Source organism: Podarcis vaucheri (genome assembly GCF_965113315.1).
Source record: "Podarcis vaucheri genome assembly, chromosome: 4".
Taxonomy (NCBI): domain Eukaryota; kingdom Metazoa; phylum Chordata; class Lepidosauria; order Squamata; family Lacertidae; genus Podarcis; species Podarcis vaucheri.
This window is the reverse complement of record NC_138762.1, coordinates 89,753,487-89,772,732: the sequence shown is the minus strand read 5'-3', so window position 1 is coordinate 89,772,732 and position 19,246 is coordinate 89,753,487. Positions and strand designations below refer to the sequence as shown.

Genomic DNA, 19,246 nt, shown 5'->3' with positions numbered 1-19,246 from the left:
GCCAGTAAAGCGAGATGAGCGCCGCAACCCCAGAGTCGTCCGCGACTGGACCGAATGGTCAGGGGTCCCTTTACCTTACCTCCCTCAAAAAAGCTCAACCCCTAAGAAAAGGCCTCTTTTCCTTCCTTTAAAAGCTCAACAACTTTGACCTGAACCCCCCAAAAGGGAGTAAATCACTGCTAGTTTTTAATTCTGTGAGTAGATTGCAGTCTCTTGGGAGTTGGCCACCCCTGCTCTATACCATCTGGATAAAATACGGTCTTCAAGCATAGAGGTTAAGAAGGAGTTAGATGTTGTTCTAAAATGGACTTTCAGCCAGGCCTTGATTGTGGAGAGCCATGCTTTGGTTTTCTGTCAGATGTTGACCGGATTCAGCACATAAGGTTAAATAACTTATGCATTTAGGGGCACCAAGAATCTTACACAGAAAGGTCACTTGAATTTGTTCAACTTCTCTATTAAATGCTTGTATCCAAATTGGAATACTGTGTGTTTTAGTGCACACATTTTAAAACACAAATATCACTAGTATGCTGATGGAACTCGCACATGGCACACGGCGTCACCTCCCTCAATTGTGGGGGCCAGGCAATGCGCTTGTTGGTGGGAAAGAATTCTTCTCTCCTTCCCTTACATATGAAAAGAAAGGAGTCCAGGTTTCAACAAAGGTATCTCTCTTGGTAACCCTTTTTGCTTCTCTTCTAAGTTGAACTGGTCACTCCGAGATAGCCACATTGCAATTTTATTGTTTTTCCTGGCTCATGCCTGTTTTATTTATTTTTTACAAAATCTTTTTTATTCAGTTTTACTCTATACATTTAAATTCAAACATTAATCATCATCAACAACATTCAGGATTCCTGAAACCTTGAACTTTCCTCCATCCCTCCATGATTTCCATTATCAAACTTTTTCCACTGCATCATATATTTTCTCTGCTTTCTTGAAATAATCCCTTTCCTCATTAGTTTTCAATACATTACAAGAATTACTCAAATTCCACCAAAGCTTTTAGTTGTTTACAGTGTTCTCTTAAGTAAATTGTAAAATTTCCCCATTCCTTATTAAAGTTTCTATCTTCTTGGTTTCTGATTTTCCCGGTCATTTTCGCCATTTTGGCATAGTCCATCATCTTCACCAGCCATTCATCTCTGGCCGGGCCTTTATCTTCTTTCCATCTCTGGGCCATTAGTATCCGGGCTGCTGTCATCGCATATATAAGCAATCATTTCTGCTCTTTTAGTATCTCTGCATCTAAAATTCCTAGTAAAAATAACTTCTGTTTTCCCCCACAAAAGTTATGTTAAACTTTTTTTTTTCCAACTCATTGTATATCATTTCACAGAATGCACATTCAAAATACTTTTGAACCATATCTTGAGAGGTAGCTCATCCCGAGATTTCCCAAATCAACAGAATATTTATCGAGAAAAGTTACATGATTCGACATGACAGTGTTTACGAAGGAAGTCTAGCAGAATTTGGCAACAGTAAGGCTTCCGGTTTCAGCTGCAAACTTCCTACGTATTTTAGAGAAACATTCTCCATTCTGTTGCTAAAACATGATGCTGTTTAAAAGGTCTGGGGGTGGTGGTAAGAAAATAGATGTCATGATGTTTTCGTGGTTTTGTTTTCTAAAAAAATGCAACCTCCCACGTTCCTTCACTTTGGTTTAAATCCTTCTTTTTGTGTGTCAAGCCTTTATTTAGTTTCACAGTTCTTGCCTTTCATGTTGTCGCAAACCTTTACTGAAGAAGGTGAGGCCCCTTCTTTTTCTTCCCCTCTGAACAACTCTTTCCTGCTGTTTTACATCACAGCTGCTACTTGCTGGTGGTCTCTGCTGCTCTTCCCTATATCTCTGCACCCATAGCTGCAGACAAAGTCAGAAGAAGAAGAGAGGAGAAAAATTAATGGCATTCCTTTTAGTAGCAGTTGCAACACTGCGAGAAGTTAGTTTGTAATTAGAGCGCTGGAAAGAGAGGATCGACACTGGCTGTTCAGCAATATCTGGAAGAAACACAGACAGAACACAGGAAGAATTGGGGGAAAGGGGCATTCCTGACATTTCACCTACTTCTCAAAATGGTTAGTTGTTCCGTGCGTAGCACTTACCCGGTTATGGCTTCCTCATGGAAGAGAAATCACAGGAAAGCAATGGTGTGGGGGGATAGCGGTGCTGTTTGTAATATTGGGTTTATTTAGGCACCACTAATAATAAAAAATAATTAAAAAAATTAATTTATACCCCACCCATCTGGCCAGCTTGCTCCAGCCACTCTGGGTGGCTTCCAACACTCACAAAAATAACAATAAAACATCAGACATTAACAGTAACAATCAGCCCTGATTTACAAAGCTATAGGTAGGCAACTGTTCGAGGCAAAGAGTTTATTCATTCATCCATGCAGCAAAGCCCTTGCCCCACATCAGAACCCTAGTTGTACCCTGAAATATGCTTCCAGCTCCAAATCTGTCTCTGGGGAGTGAATATTCTAAGGCTGTGTACGCACACTGCATGATGTATTTACCTTAATCGCACAACGCATGCAGCTTGCCTGTCTCACTCACACATGCATGTGATATGTTAGTATGTCATGTGACATGTGTGCACAGTGTCAGCACGTCATGTGATGTGTGTGCATGGCATCAGTTGTGGGGACAAGGCAGCACACTTGATCCCTATCCATTCCAAAAACTACATTTGCTTTTACAGACACAGATTAACTCCCTCCTCTTACATGGGGACTGGGATGAGGATGCGTCTTCTCCCCATAGCCTCTCCTTGCATTCCAATTATTTCCAAGTTCTTCCAGGCCTTTGACCTGAAATTTCCCTGATGAGGCATGGCTGGTACAGTCTGGCCACAGACCTTTAAAGAACATTCACCAAGCCTTCTGGTCCATTCCTTTTTTGTCCAATTCCCAAATTCATTCATTGAATTCATTCATTGGCTTCTCTAAATCAGGGATGTCCCTGGAAAATAGGGACACTTGGAGGGTCTGTAATTCTTTGGACCTGCTTTGGTGTCCAGGTCCATTGTGAATTGGAAACTGTCATTATCTTAAAAACTACATGAACTGCAGAGTGGAACTGGCAGGTTATATCCCATCCCTATTTTCAACCAAGGCAACAAAATGCAACCCATAACACAGCATTGGTTGACTTGTTGAAAAGCACGTGAGAGAGTTGCTTGCAAGAGTGTCAAAACATGGAAGTCGCAAACTCAAATAAGGTCATAGCTCCTCTTCTGTTAAAAGAAGAGCGAAAGAAATGCTTGTTTTATTTGTTTATTTATTATAAGCCATTTTATGCAACCTTTCTCTGATATTCCCAGGGAGATTTGTTATTTGACATTGTCCCCACCAAAATAATAATAAAATAAACAAATCCTTTGAGAGGCACATTAGGTAGCTGTTTCTACGCCAGTCACTTGAGCCAGCACACATGCATGGGGATGATTCCCAGGTAGGTCTGAGTGTGGCTAACTACCACAAACGAAGAATCAAAATCTGGTTCTCTCAGGCCCCAAGACCATTGCTATTGCCTTAAAGCAGGCATAGGCAACCTCGGCCCTCCAGATATTTTGGGACTACAACTCCCATGATCCCTAGCTAACATGACCAGTGGTCAGGGATGATGGGAATTGTAGTCCCAAAACATCTGGAGGGCCGAGTCTGCCTGTGCCTGCCCTAAACCAAGCTGGCTTTCTGTCCTTCCAAATGTGTCCTTTAAATCAGCTCTAGTTTGCATCATCTGCAGTCAATCATCCAGCATGTAATTCATCCCTTTGGTATTCTAAAAGGTCTACTTTTAGAAAGGATGGTTTCGATCCAAAACTCTTACAATCAGTCATTTCTTATAACATACCTGATTTTAAACTGGTGTGTGCATAGGGATTGGGGAGTGGTCTGTTAATCTTGGGTGGTCTCTCTCTCTCTCTCTCTCTTTTAAGCCAAGGTTTGATTAAGTGTCTTTTCTCAACAGGTGACTCTTTTTAAATTGTTTTCTTACGGCAACCCATTTATTCCATGGCCTTTGTTCAGCAAGACTTGCTTTTCAAAGTTAACGATCATGTGTGACAACATGCTGAGTACAGATGGCAAACAACAAGTTTTAAGAATGTGGGTATTATGTAACCTGTGCGGGAAGGTATACGTTTAATTTTCTTAATTAATGCACACGGAATGTATCTGCCCTGCTTTATTTACTTGAATATTCCCACTGAGGATATGATTCCTGACTACTTCAGTGTTTGTTACCTTGTATTAAAGGGTAATATGACAGAGAGAATTGATAAGAAATGGCACATTGGATACAGGGTATCTATTAAAACTCAATTATCTTTACGTTCCTGGGGCTGATTCAATTATTATAAGTGCTGCACTGACACTATCAGAAATCCTAATATAACCAGGCATTATTGGATCAGAAGTGAATTCTTGTTTACCTCAGTATTTGTACTCCCAGGGATCATTTATTTATTAACAAAATGTATATCCCACTTGCTCAACAGAAGGTAAGTTTATAAAGAAGATTCTAAAATATTCTTTTTTAAAAAAAACACACAACACCCTTCTTCCAGTACTTTTCAGATTATGTAGAAGAGCAATATTTTCTTAGCATAGAAAATATGAAACTGTAAGAAAGGGGAAAAACTATTGATTAATTAGTTCCATTTATGGATTGCTTCTCTTGCAATATCTCAAAGCGATTCACAACGAAAACAATAAAATGATTAAATCAATTCTATATGTAAAAAGAATTGAAACCAATTGCATATATAAAAGCAATTCCATATATGGGGGGGGGGTCTGAAATCCAATACAACTATAGACTATTTAAAAAAAACAACAACCCTAAAAGGCTTGTTCAGAAATGAAGGTCTTCAACAGGAAGCTGAAAGTGTAGGGTTGACAGCCCCTAGTTTGCACAGAACGTTAAAAAATTCAGGTGTTTTGGGATTTAATCAGCAATACAATGAATTAAATGAGAGGTGGCTCCTCATCTCTGGAACCAAAAACTTTGCTAGAAATAGACCTGAACGTAATAGTTAACCTGTTAACAGCTGCAAAAATCTGCAGAGCTAAAAACTGGAAGAAAAGCAACCCCCAAACAACAGCAGACTGGTTCGATAAAAATTTGATCGATTATAATAATGTTTAAAATGCAGAAAGGCTTCAGCTGAAGCTGGTTCCCTCTTGGAAACACACAGAGCATAAAAATGATAGTCGTGCTCCTTTTGCTCATAACCACCATCAAGTACCGTATTTTTCGCTCTACAAGATGCACCAGACCACAAGACGCACCTAGTTTTTGGAGGAGGAAAACAAGAAAAAAAATATTCTGAATCTCAGAAGCCAGAACAGCAAGAGAGATCGCTGCGCAGCGAAAGCAGCAATCCCTCTTGCTGTTCTGGCTTCTGGGATAGCTGTGCAGCCTGCATTCACTCCATAAGACGCACACACATTTCCCCTTACTTTTTAGGAGGGAAAAAGTGAGTCTTATAGAGCAAAAAATATGGTATTTAAAGCAGGCATGGAATACTCTCCCATATTTCTCCAACGAAAATAGAGACGTCCTATTTAATAATTATCCTCTGCCCATCTGACGGGGTTGCCCCAGCCACTCTGGGTGGCTTCCAATATATATAAAAACAAAACACTAAACATATTTTTTCAAAAAACTTCCTCATATAGGGCTGTCTTCAGGTGTCTTCTAAGGGTTGTATAGTTACTCATCTCTTTGGCTAGGGGTCGCATAACTCCAGACCCTTCAACAGTTCTCTAATGAAAATAGGGACGGCCTAAGGAAAAGTGGGACATTCCAGGATCAATTCAGAAACCGTGACGGCTTCTGCAAATCAGGGACTGTCCCTGGAAAATAGGGATACTTGGAAGTTCTGATATGGTGGGGGTTTTTCAGATTCCCTTCTGGGCAACCCTGTGGGAGTCACTTGGTGGGCAAGGCAGAGGCAAAAGTGGGTGGATCAATAAATCTGAAAGTTACCTTTATACAGTAGGCTAGTGTCTACAAACGCTCCTATCTATCTTCCATTCCGGCAAGCAAGGATCATTATCAGAGTTTGAGGGCAAATTCTGGCCAAGCAAAAATGCAAGGAAGGTATTTTGCCCTCAGGACAGAGGTTCCCCTCCCCTGATATAGATGTACAGTGGTACCTCAGGTTACAGACGCTTCAGGTTACAGACTCTTCTGACCCAGAAATAGTACCTCGGGTTAAGAACTTTGCTTCAGGGTGAGAACAGAAATTGCACGGCGGCAGTGGGAGGCCCCATTAGCTAAAGTGGTACCTGAAATTAAGAACAGTTTCAGGTTAAGAACGGATCTCCAGAATGAATTAAGTTATTAACCCAAGCTACCACTGTATATTGCCTCCAAACATTGCTCTGAATTGTGTTCTTACTGATTTGCCGCTTTGAAAACTGACAGCCAACCTTTGGCAGGCTGAATGTGGACGTAGTTATTTCAAAAAAATAATAATATTGTTCACATTTTCTGGACCATGTGAGATATTTTTTCAGCAGAAAGGTCTATTCCTTTGGGAGGGAGCTCCTTGTTTTGCTAATGTTTACAGAAGAAACAATATTAATTTATAGATCAGACCTAGTATTTCTGAGCTCCTGAGTTCCTATAACTTTATAAATGATCCCCCTGGCATGGCAAGTTTCACATGAGAAATCAACTCCCATGAGCCCCTTCTTGAGGTTATTCACAAACAACTCCATGCTCTTAGTAGTCAGCCAAATAAGCATGAGAAAATAATAAATATGGAAATAAATTTAATCTCTCTATATATATGTGTGTGTGTGTGTGTGTATAGATACCTTATGGAGCAGGGAGCAACTATCCATTAAGGAGGGCTAGATACCATACATTAATAGCAATCAGACCTTCAACTACTTGTTTTATATTTCTGCAGCTGTATGTCTTTTGAGTATAATTTGAACTTCCTGAGATGGTAGGACTTCCTTTTTCTGCTGATGGGGCAAATCAAATGCAAAGGATTTGTGTTCTTGTGTGTTTTGTTTGATTCTTTAAGTCCCTGAAATGTCAACACCACTTAGGACAAATGTCAAGCATTCAGAATTCATGTAGTCCTACAGCTGCATAAAACTATGAGCTGTTGAAGGACCGTAAAATGTGTCACTGGGTGTTGGCTAACAATTTGCAGGTGCATATCGTCCCAGGAAACCTTTCCAATCATGTGAAATTTATAGGCTATGTCTGAAGCCCACAGTGGATTCATCCAAGCAATTAGTGTTCTATGTTTTTATGGGTCTTGTTAAAATTGAGTAGAAAGAAGAAATGGCAATCTACTATATATTTTGGAAAGTGATTTGTCTGTCTGATCTCTATGGGTTCGGACGCCATTCAGCATATCATCACCCAGTTGGCATCAGGGTTCCTGCTGTAGAGGAGGTCTTTGTCTGCATTTGAATGTTGGACACCATTTTGAATCAAAACGACAGACCAAAACATGACTTCACCCAATTTGGTGTGATGGTTCAAAACTGGACTGATTTGGATGCCTCTAAAGCTATTGTCACCCAATCTGCTATTACATCACCCAAACCATAATAAAAGAATGTAAATATCAATGATGATGATGATTAATTTACACCCTGTCTATCCGACTAGGTTGCCCCAGCCACTCTGAGCAGCTTCCAACATATATAAAAACATAAGGTAATGGAAAAGGACCCCTGGACAGTTAAGTCAAAGGTGACAATGGGGTTGTAGCACTCATCTCGCTTTCAGGCCGAGGGTGTCAGTGGTTTAGACCACAACACCACCCGCTCCCTATAAAAACGTATGTATAATAAAAGTATATAAAAACATAGTAAAAGGTTAAATCTTAAAAAGCTTCCCTATACAGGGCTACCTTCAGATGTTTCATAAATGTTATATAATTCTATATAATTACTCATCTCCTTAACAACTGATAGGAGGGCATTCCACAGGGTGGGCACTACTGTTGAGAAGGCCCTCTGCCTGGTTTCCTGTAGCTTCACTTCTCAGTGAGGGAACCACCAGAAGGCCCTTGGTGCTGGATCTCAGTGTCAGGGCTGAGTGATGGGGTGAAGACGCTCCTTCTTGTTTACAGGATCAGTGAATAATAATAATAATAATAATAATAATAATAATAATAACCTTTAGCAAAGCTCACCATATAAAACCTCATCGGCCCAGCAGGAAAGTGGACAAACCTTGTGGACTAAGGAATTCCATGAGTGTAGCCATAGATAAAGATGTGTCTCTCATCCCAACGAATTGTGTCTCCATTGCAAGCAAAATACAGCAAATTGCATTCTCTCTATGTATATCAGCTGTATGAAGCCTCTATGTTTTCCTCTCCAAGGTTAACCCCAGCCCCATGGCTGTTTAGGACCATGACTCACACTCCACCTATGTTGCAGCCCCAAACCAAACTGAGGAAACACTGTTAGTTGCCCCTTGTGCGTCAGAAGCATACCAGCTCCCATGCTGTGGAATACGCTTCAGGCAGAGTTTCAGCAGACATTCTCATTTATGATTTTCAGGATTCGCTTGAAGACCTTTTTCTGTTGACAGGCTGATACAGCTGTTTAAACTTCCTTGATTAGCCAATCATTTTAATGATTATTTTGTCTTGTTTCTATGACATTTTAGGTTTTATTGTACATGTATTTAGAGCCGTTCCCATCTGCTTATCTTTCTTCTTTCTTTGGTCTTCTCCTTTGCTTTTCGGCTAGCCGTGCTGTGGAGGGCAGACATAGTCAACTTTTTTGTGTTGCCGGCTGAACGGACATGGCCTATAGCCAATGTCTGGCCAGCCGGCAAGGCACTGCCCATCTGGCAGGGCCACTGATTGGCCCATTTAACGCTGGCATTTTTGCAAGGGATCCCCGCCCCTTGATTCTGCCGGCCGGGGAATTCCCCTAAAAACTGTACGTGGACCATAGTGGTTGAGGGTGGTGGACAGAGTCAACTTCCACAATCAGCACCCACTTGAAAAGGGGTGAGAGGCCATTGCTGTACACAATCATGATATTTTATATCAGTCGGCAGTATATTAATATTTTTCTTAATAAAGCATGTGGTTTTGTTCTAAACTGAGAGCCAGTGTGGTGTAGTGGTTAAGAGCGGTGGACTCGTAATCTGGTGAACCGGGTTCACTTCCCCGCTCCTCCACATGCAGCTGCTGGGTGACCTTGGGCTAGTCACAGCTCTCTGAAGTCTGTCAGCCTCACTCACCTCACAGAGTATTTGTTGTGGGGGAGGAAGGGAAAGGAGAATGTTAGCTGCTTGGAGACTCCTTTGGGTGATGATAAAGCAGGATATCAAATCCAAACTCTTCTTATTATTCAGCAACAAAGACAGAAACCCTTATTGCTATGATAGCATCATCTAGCCTAGAAGGAAGGCTAACTGTGTACGTGTGTACGTCTGTGCTGTAAAGTTAGTTTGCAAGAAACAATTCCTCTCCAGCTCCTGGATCATGAATAAGATTGCCAACTTGCAAAACTGATCCCATATCTCTCTTTGGAGCAGAGCAAATCTAGCATGTGTCAGTGGTAAAGCTAGGGAGCTAAGTCCAAGAATTGGACAGATCTGGGGCAGACCCTAGCAGCAGATTTTGGTGATCCAAGGGGCAAAACCAGAGTCTTTTATTCTGCTTGGTTGGCAAGGCATAGTTTGAGAACAGACAGAAGTTTGATATAGACTCTCCTCCCTGCAAGAGAGGGGAGTGGTTGTGGCCAGGAGCCGGACTCCGCCTCAAGCAGGGGGCGTTTGCCCCCTGCCTCCCACCCACCTGGCTGGCGCCCACACCCTCGGCCAGGCACCCAACCAGGTGCCTTCAAGGGCGTGTGTACAGCAGCCTAAATTGCTGCAGCGCCAGCCTCCAGCCCTCACTTTTTGTCGTCCCGTTGTGAGTCACCCACCCTCCACTCCCTTAGAGCAGGGTTTCCAGTTTTCTTTTGGCCTTGCTATGGACCTTAGGTTGGTCACCCTGGTTGTCCGGGGGGCCTGGTAGGAATTTTTCCATTTGGCATTAGGCCTTTTGGTTTTTTCGCCTACCTCGTAGCAATCGTCACAACTTTCGTGGTATTGGTGGGTAGGTTAGGCATTGGAATAATGTGTTGTGGTGTGTGGAAGGGCTAGGTGTGGCCATCGCCTGCGCCTTCAATTTTGGGGTATTCCGTTAAAGGAATCCGGCAGTCGTGTATTCTGTCCGATGCCTGCTTGGTGGGAGGCCATGGCACGACCCTCGGTGACATCAGGGGAGAGCTTATAGTTGGATTAGCATCAACAGGCTCCACCTACTGGTGAATAAACCCCCTTTGTTTTTTAGACTCACCCCTCTCCGAGTGGGTGGAGTCAGCTGACGCAATCCAATGCCTAAGCCGATTCCTTTTCACTTGCTGTAATCAATAAAGTTGTGGCCTTTTCTTGCCCATTAACCTTATATCACGTGTCCTTGTGTTTCATTCCACTGCGCGGGGTTCGGGTCCTCGAACCACAACTCTATTTTAGACAGTACTTTTGTGCTCACAAGACAAAGTAAAGGCCTACTTTACTTCCAATAGACACAGCTGTAACACATAATGCCATGATTTCAGCAGCCATGTGGACATTTTGGTTGTCCAATTCAAGTGCATGTTGTGATGAATCTGGGATTTATCCCTGTTTGACAGTCATTCTGTTTAATTCATTTGGACCATCTTTCAATTGCAGCCACTTTAAATCAGCAATCTACCCTCAAATATATCTGTTTGTTGGAGTGTACATTGAGGTTACCAGATTTTTTCAATGAATCCGGGGACACTTTTCATCTTCAATGGATTTTGTATGGGGACTGATTTGTAAATCCGGGGACTGTCTCTGGGAAACGGGGACGTCTGGTAACCTTAGTTTACATGCACATTTGTGCTCTCAAACACCAGAAAATGGTATTTGGTGCTTAGTTTGCAACAGCTAGGCAAGCCATAATGAACTTTAGGACGAAATGTATTTCATGTTTTGTTTAACTAATATACTGAGTCTGCTCCCATTTGTTTTATGTTATGTATTAATTGTGTCCCACCCCAGCCAAATCCTTTTTTAAGAAAAGAAAAATCCCTCTTTACTAAGGTTGTCCTGGGACATGAAGAACAGCAGTAAGCAATCAGCCCCATAGTCACACAACAGATTGGGTATGTGGGGCATATGGTGAACACTTGTGTACAGCTTTTAAAAGCTTATTCCACAGGAAGTATTAAAAGTCAGCATTGTTAGCCTGGCCACACTTCTAGACAAGTGAAACTACTTGGCTATCCACATTTGTGACACAATGCAAGGATGAAATATGTGAGGTTCTAAATATGGCTATCAAAAAAAAACAACCCAAAATGCATTCTATCTTCCTATATGAAATTAAGCACTATACTCCAATCCAATGGGCTGGCTCTGGAATTCACATAATAATTCTTCCCCTCCATGTATTTCTTCCTTAGATATGGGATCATATAGATCATGGTGGGGGGGGGGTGAATGCATGAATTGGTGCACGTACGTCAATCATGGATAATTCAGGGGGCCCTGTGTGAGCTGTTCATCCTATTCATGCCTACTCACATTTCACTACGCCATAGTACTTTGCCTAGCCATGTCAGGTTCTGGACATGTGTGTATGTAATTTATCTACATTTAGAAGGATTTGGGAATAAAGCCTGGGGTAAGGTAAAGGTAAAGGGACTCCTGACCACTAGGTCCACTCGTGACTGACTCTGGGGTTGCGACGCTCATCTCACGGCATATAGCTTCCGGGTCATGTGGCCAGCATGTCTAAGCCGCTTCTGGCGAACCAGAGCAGCGCACGGAAACGCCGTTTACCTTCCCGCTGGGGTGGTACCTATTTATCTACTTGCACTTTGACGTGCTTTCAAACTGCTAGGTTGGCAGGAGCAGGGACCGAGCAATGGGCGCTCACCCCGTCGCAGGGATTCGAACCACGACCTTTTGATCAGCAAGTCCTAGGCTGTGTGGTTTAACCTACAGCGCCACCCGCGTCCCTAAGCCTGGGGTAGCCAAGACAAAATTGGGTGGCACGCACACACATCAAGTGAGAGGCATTATTACAGTTCAATGAGACCTTTTAGCCAGGCAAAAGCACCCCAAGGGTGTATCGATGTGTGACTGTTTAGGGGGAAATCTAGCTAGGAGAAGCCCTGAGAACCATTCAGCCCAGACACTGAGGTCCAGCTCCAGTGACCTTCTGGTAGTTCATTCACTGCGAGAAGTAAGCTTACAGGGTTGCATCTGCCCTGTGGAATACCCTCCCATCAGATGTCAAGGAGATAAGTAACTATACTACCTTTAGAAGACATCTGAAGGCAGCTCTGTACAGGGAAGTTTTTAATGTTTGATAATGTTTCTGTATATGCTGGAAGCCACCCAAATTGGCTGGGGCAACCCAATCAGATGGGGGGTATTACAAATATTATTATTATTATTATTATTATTATTATTATTATCATCATCACCATCATCATCATCATTATCATTATTATTGCCTTTTAGGCCTTGTTTGCCTTGTTGAGAGGTGCAGACTTGCCTATTATAGTCGAGATGAAATTTGAAACAGAACTTCCTTCCATCCTGGCTCACTTCATACTCTTAGCCTCTATGCTCTAAAAAAAAAGCTATATCCCATTATCTAAACCATATGTTCTGCAGCAACGCTTAAATTTCTAAAATAAGTATTTCTGACCAAGTAGAAATGCCAAAAAAAGAGAGATTCTGTTCTGATCATTACTGCATATTTGTGACAGTGTGGCAGATGTGCAATCCATACATATAAATGTGATGCCAGGAGCTCAGTCTTTGCCAGGGCCACAGTTGAATTATATTTTGATCCAAGCTGGAGCACACATGTTTAATTTTCCTCCATATTGCTGTCATTTGCATGGGAACAGAGGATGGCCAAGTCATGCAAAATTTATTAAAGAGTAAAAAAAACAAAAACGACCCAAAACCTAAAGATGGACTCTTTCAATTTATCTGACTTGTTTTAATTACTCAAAGGTCCATGATGGATTATCGCTCCAGCCTGGGGTACAAAGAGCATCGCAAAAAGTAAGCTGCGTTATGAGTGATCACAACATGGCTTATTCTTGATGTCCTCTATAAATCGTACATCATTATCGTCAAAAGAACATGCCTTCAGACTGTTCTCCTCCCTGCATGTACTCTTCTTTATGAACTGCTCTTTTGGAATTTGTTAACAATAGAGGGGGGACAAATCTCCCAAGGTTGGGCATATGGATGTGATCAATATTTGGTACTGTTGGCTCTTTTAAAAACTACTGGAATAGCTGCCCATTTCAATGTATTAAAATGAGTTGCATGGAGGGTACCTGCCGCAAACGGACTCGTGCTTCTGTGCTATCTCATTGGGATAGCAAAGGTCTATTATTTCCTACAAAAGACAGTGAAAGAATGAGGTGATGCAATTTTAAAAACAGTGCTGGAAATAAAGGGGGAAACATCTTGTACATCGAGAAAGACTGGACCTATTTTGACCTCTAAATCTGATTTTCAGCTGCTGATGTCTATCTGTGCTTGATGAACCCACTCCAGCGGGAGGTCAAGGGAAGGATGGAATGAACAACAGATAAGAGACAGCAAGGAAAAGAATATTGGTGAGTTTGTCTAACAAAGTTATCGACCTTTTCCTGCTTTGCCATCTGTCTGGGAGGAAAAAACAGGAGACACCACCATTGCATCTTCACCTTCACCCTTTCTGCCAATGAGTAAACACATGACCCATTGCAATTCATACCTGAGTCACTCGTCTCTTACTTCCCCCTGCTAGGTGCTCTTGGAGGAAACAGATTTTCTAGATCTATTTCAATTTGCTTGCCCTATATGGTGACCTGTGTTGAGAGAGACAGGGGAAATGTGCCCCTGCTAATTCTCCTTGACCAAAGCAAGCTCCCAAGGATGATTTTGCTCTAGGAGGCTTACTTTGGTCAGAATTGAGTATACACTTCCAGAGTTAATGCTAAATACATTACTTTCGGTAAATGAACCAACATAGCTGCTAGAGGGCCATGAAAATTTCTGTGCTAGGTATTTTAGACTCATCTACCCATGTACTATCTGAAACCAAAGGGGCACATTGGTTAAAGGTAAAAGGTAAAGGAACCCCTGACCGTTAGGTTCAGTCATGGCCGACTCTGGGGCTGCGGCGCTCATCTCGCTTTATTGGCCGAGGGAGCCGGCGTACAGCTTCCGGTTCATGTGGCCAGCATGACTATGCTGCTTCTGGTGAACCAGAGCAGTGCACGGAAACGCCGTTTACCTTCCCACCAGAGCGGTACCTATTTATCTACTTGCACTTAGGCGTGCTTTCGAACCGCTAGGTTGGCAGGAGCAGGGGCCAAGCAATGGGAGCTCACCCTGTCTCGGGGATTCAAACCGCCAACCTTCTGATCGGCAAGCCCTAGGCTCTGTGGTTTAACCCACAGTGCCACCTGCGTCCCTGGCACATTGGTTACCAGATATAAATTCCATCCCTCAGCTCTCCTACCCCACCAATGGGAGTTTGAGTTCAACAATAAGTGTCAAGCCACAGACTTCCAATCCCAGCATTAGTGTTCATTACAGTGTGGTCTTCTTATTCTGAGTGGGAACACTCCTTCATTATTTTTGTTTTTCACAAGCTGTATGCAGGATGCTGGTTTTTGTATTTTGATTAAAAAAGAAAATACAGTATGTAAAATATAAAATTATAATTCCCTGGATTCCTAGGTCCAGGTTTGGGGTACATACTCTTTGGTTTGTGAGCCCCAGCAGAGATTTAAAATTACAAAACATGCAGCAAAGTAGAGCATGGAAATATAGCCTGTTAGACCGTTGTAATATCCCTAAGTTCCTTCAAAAGTTCCCCACTTCCCTTAGCATAGAAAGAGACCACATGTTTGGTAAGTTAAAAATGATTGATTTACAAACTCTTCAAAGTTCAGATTCATGTGCCGTTCCATACAGCAGCAAGAAAAGACAGACAGTTTAACTTAGATTCCAAAAATTGTAAGAGTTTCTAAATTATTTTAATAGAAAGGCAAAAATGGCATGCTTAAGCCATGTGGTCTAAATTTGGAGCATCCAGCTTAGACTTCCTTACTGCTAGGGTTCATATGGTGGAAGTGAGAGAACAAAGAGTTTGGTAAGCCTTCTTCCCAAGGTAAGAGAGTGTGACCTAGCTAAGCCTGGCAAGACTCTGTGGACTTAACCCCTTCATGCATTAAAGTTAAGTATGTTGTTTATATGAGGCTGACTTATCCCACAGGGGACTCTAGCATATTAGGACTACTATGGAATTATATGGAACCACAAAGAGTGTTAGAACTATGTTCCTTTGATGACCAGCAACAGTGCTTAGTTACCCTGCACCTTCTGTAACAGGAGAGGTTCCTCAGCTCAGATAAATAGGCGCACAACCTGACATTATTTTCATGCAACTCTACTATTAATACTATTTGTGTGGTAAACAGAAACAAGAGCTGTCAACCTTCTCAAGTTAATTTACTATACTGGAGAAAATACATAGTCCATGTGTGAATAATATTCCACCAGCAGTTATGGATTAAAAGAGGGTGGGGGAGATGGAAAATTAGAGAACATCATCTCATGTAGAATAAGGTCCCTTGTTGTTGCTAATAAAATAATTCACTTCTGGGGTGTTTAAATTCATGTTTTTAATAGTATTTCCCAAAGTGTTCAAGGTACAAAGTCCCATACACATGCGGGCACACACACGCCCGCAAACATGTCTTCAATTTTAGGCATTCAGTGGTACCAATATGGAGAAAAGCTTCCTTCCATCTGCTTCCTCGGTGGTTACTTATTCCTTCAGAGTAAATGGAACAGCTCTGGCAGCAGATTTACAAACAATAGAACTCTATTGCATAATCTGGCAATCACTGCACTGCACTCAACATTTCCCCTATATCTGCTTCTCATATCGAGTGCAACTTATGCATTCTGGGGATAGTGCCTAAAGTCAAAATCACATATAGTCAAAACCAGTGCTTTTTTCTGGGGAGAGACAGGCGTGCACATACCCCTAAACATTTTGTAAATCTAAGGGGAGAAGAAACTAATTTTAAAAAAATAGTTTCTTCTCTAGCATGGTGAATCGGCCTCATTTCCTGTCATGGTGTTTCCTGAGTCTCAGATGGAAGCGGGCGTTTAATGTGTGAAGTAGGAGTTAGAATCTAGCACTGTGATTGGTCAGTTTTGTTGTTACCACCTCCAATGGTGGCTTCATTTCCTTTCCCAGTGTTTCCTGAGTCTCAGACGGAAGCGAGCGTTTAATGTGTGAAGCAGTATGGAATGTGAATGTGGGGTGTTTTACTGATGAAAGTTTGGCCTCAATATGAGTAATGCATGTTCTTTGTACTTTTGGCCACTTACTGCATTTATTTTCCCCGATTTGAACTATAAAATGGTGATTTTCTTGAGTCAATATGAGAGTACCCCTAAACATTTTTAAGAGAGAAAAAAAGCACTGGTCAAATCACATTGGGTGCAATGGTGGTTGCTACAGCCTCCCCCCCACACACACACACCTTCCCCCTTTCTTTTTCTTTTTAACTTTGTCAAGCATATAAAACTAAATGCACACAAGTTAAATGTGTGTAAGTTGTGAATGTACTGTATACAAACGCTTAACTGCTTGCTTCTTAATACTAATAGCTTAAATACTAATAGCTAGAAATTGGAAATAATCCAAATGTACATCAATGGCATAATCTGGGCATAACACTTTCTGCAAAGCACACACACACACAAAACCTGTGTGGCAAACAAAAGGAGAGGCATTTGTGGCAGTCTGGTTGCTATTCATCCAGCAAATGAACAATGACTCTAGGACAAACTGTATCTGACGCATTCTGTAATATATGGTGGTTAATATTTTCCTTCATATTTATATTATTGTTTACATCTGAGCTATGCCTTTGGGTTTGGGGAAGAGGAGAGGAAGGGTGTTCCAGGTTTTTTTTTTAGAAGTCAATAAAAATTAAGGGGGAAAGGTTTATGCTTGGGTGACATGCATATTTTTTGAATAAAGTAGACCTCTTTTTTAAATAATAATAAAAAACTGAAACAAAAAACAAACCAGTGGGTGGTGAACAGTGGTTACTGTATAACTGTTGACACTGAAAGAGCGGCCAAAGTAGGAATTATCAAATCCGATGGCTATCATTGTTCAATATGTTTAGTGCTACAAGCACCTGGTTCTATCTTCATTATACAACTTACAGAAGACCAAAGAGTATGCCAGTCTATAACATCAAAATAATTATTTCATGTAGCAAAAATCTGATCCAGTGAAGAAAAACGTGACATTTAGTGACTTGACATTAGGTAATGGAAAGAAAAGCTGAAAACTGCCTTTCAGTTTGCATGCACAACCCAAAATTTCTATGTTAATTACACAACAAACCTGGGGCTTGTGAAATAAAGAACACAGGGTTTATATGTTTTTTAGCAGTACCCTCCATGGAAAAATCCCTCTTAGTTCTCCACGGTAAGAAGAAAAAACAGTATTTTCAATAAATGTCAGTTTTTATATAGTATACAGGCTTTTATAGTATACAAGCTTTACAAGAAAAATCTAATTTGCAAAGATAAACCACCATACATATTTATACATTTATTTGTACTTTATTACTGTTTGGAAACATTAGTATAATACATTGGTACCTCGGGTTACAGACGCTTCAGGTTACAGATTCCGCTAACCCAGAAATAGTACCTCGGGTTAAGCTTTGCTTCAGGATGAGAACAGAAATCGTGCTGCGGTGGCAGTGGGAGGCCCCATTACCTAAAGTGGAACCTCAGGTTAAGAACAGACCCCCAGAACGAATTAAGTTCTTAACCCAAGGTACCACTGTACAGGGAGATACGAAATCAAGCCAAGTAAGATTGTCTTCTATGAGCACGGTCTTCACAGTGAGTCCGTAAGTGACTGTGGAGGTCAATTCTGGATCCACACATCTTTCCACAGTAGGGACAGAGGTTTCTGGTTGGGAGTTGATCACAGTGAGGGTTTGCCAAACATGCCTTCATCTTAGCACATTTCTCCCTTTTGTCCTGAGTTTGAGCGTCTTCAAAGTCCATGGCACCTTTGGTAAAGGCTGTTCTCCTACTGGAGTGCTCGCAGGCCAGTGTTTCCCAGTTGTCAGTGTTTAGACTACAGTGGTGCCTCGCAAGACGAAAATAATTCGTTCCGCGAGTCTTTTCGTCTTGCGATGTTTTTCGTCTTGTGAAGCACGGTCCATCGCAACTGCGCCTCTTCACGCGGCTTTAAGAAAAAAGCGCAAGACGTTTTCATCTTGCGAAGCAAGCCCATAGGGAAATTTGTCTAGCGAGGCAATGCAAAACCGAAAAACCCTTTCGTCTAGCGAGTTTTTCGTCTTGCGAGGCATTTGTCTTGCGGGGCACCACTGTACATTTTTAAGATATGCCTTGAGAGAATTTTTAAACCTTTTTTGTTGACCACCAGCATTCCACTTTCCATTTTAAAGTTTGTAATAGAGTAGTTGCTTTGGAAGACATTAATCAGGCATCTGAACAACATGACCAGTCCAACGAAGCTGATGTTGAAGAATCATTGCTTTGACACTCGTGATCTTTGCTTCTTCCAGGACACTGGCATTAGTTTGCCCAAAGCTTGTCCAATACGAATGCTACTAGGTGGTGGTCAAAAAGCATAGAATCATAGAGTTGTAGAGTTGTGGCACACACTGAATGACTAACTAAAAAATTCATAGTAACGTTTCTGAATATAACAATTTTTTAGCAAGTGTCCCGGAAGCCAATTCATGCAGCTCTGTGAACTTGCGTTGAACTACTGTCTCTCCCCTTTGAAGAGAAGCAACTTCAGCGCTAGTCAAAACTTCCCTGCCATCGAATAATGAATGCAAGCTGTTCCTTGCTCTGGTAAACAGGACATTTTTGGTAAAGAAAACAGCTGGGGCATGAAAACAAAGCGTTTGCATTTCAATATACTGTATTTTTTGCTCTATAAGACTCACTTTTCCCCTCCTAAAAAGTAAGGGGAAATGTGTGTGCGTCTTATGGAGCGAATGCAGGCTGCGCAGCTATCCCAGAAGCCAGAACAGCGAGAGGGATTGCTGCTTTCGCTGCGCAGCTATCCCTCTTGCTGTTCTGGCTTCTGAGATTCAGAATTTTTTTTTCT

At 41.7% G+C, this 19,246-nt stretch overlaps 1 long non-coding RNA gene across 3 annotated transcripts in view; it reads left to right on the top strand.

Moving 5' to 3' along the window:
- The first annotated feature begins 3,868 nt into the window (after nucleotides 1–3,868).
- Nucleotides 3,869–19,246, top strand: part of LOC309530210 — a 41,571-nt gene continuing 26,193 nt past the window's right edge. For all 3 annotated transcript variants that reach the window (XR_014218681.1, XR_014218682.1, XR_014218683.1), the window contains exons 1-2: nucleotides 3,869–4,121; nucleotides 13,580–13,679. This is a non-coding gene — a long non-coding RNA (uncharacterized lncRNA). The remainder of the gene's footprint in view (nucleotides 4,122–13,579; nucleotides 13,680–19,246) is intronic.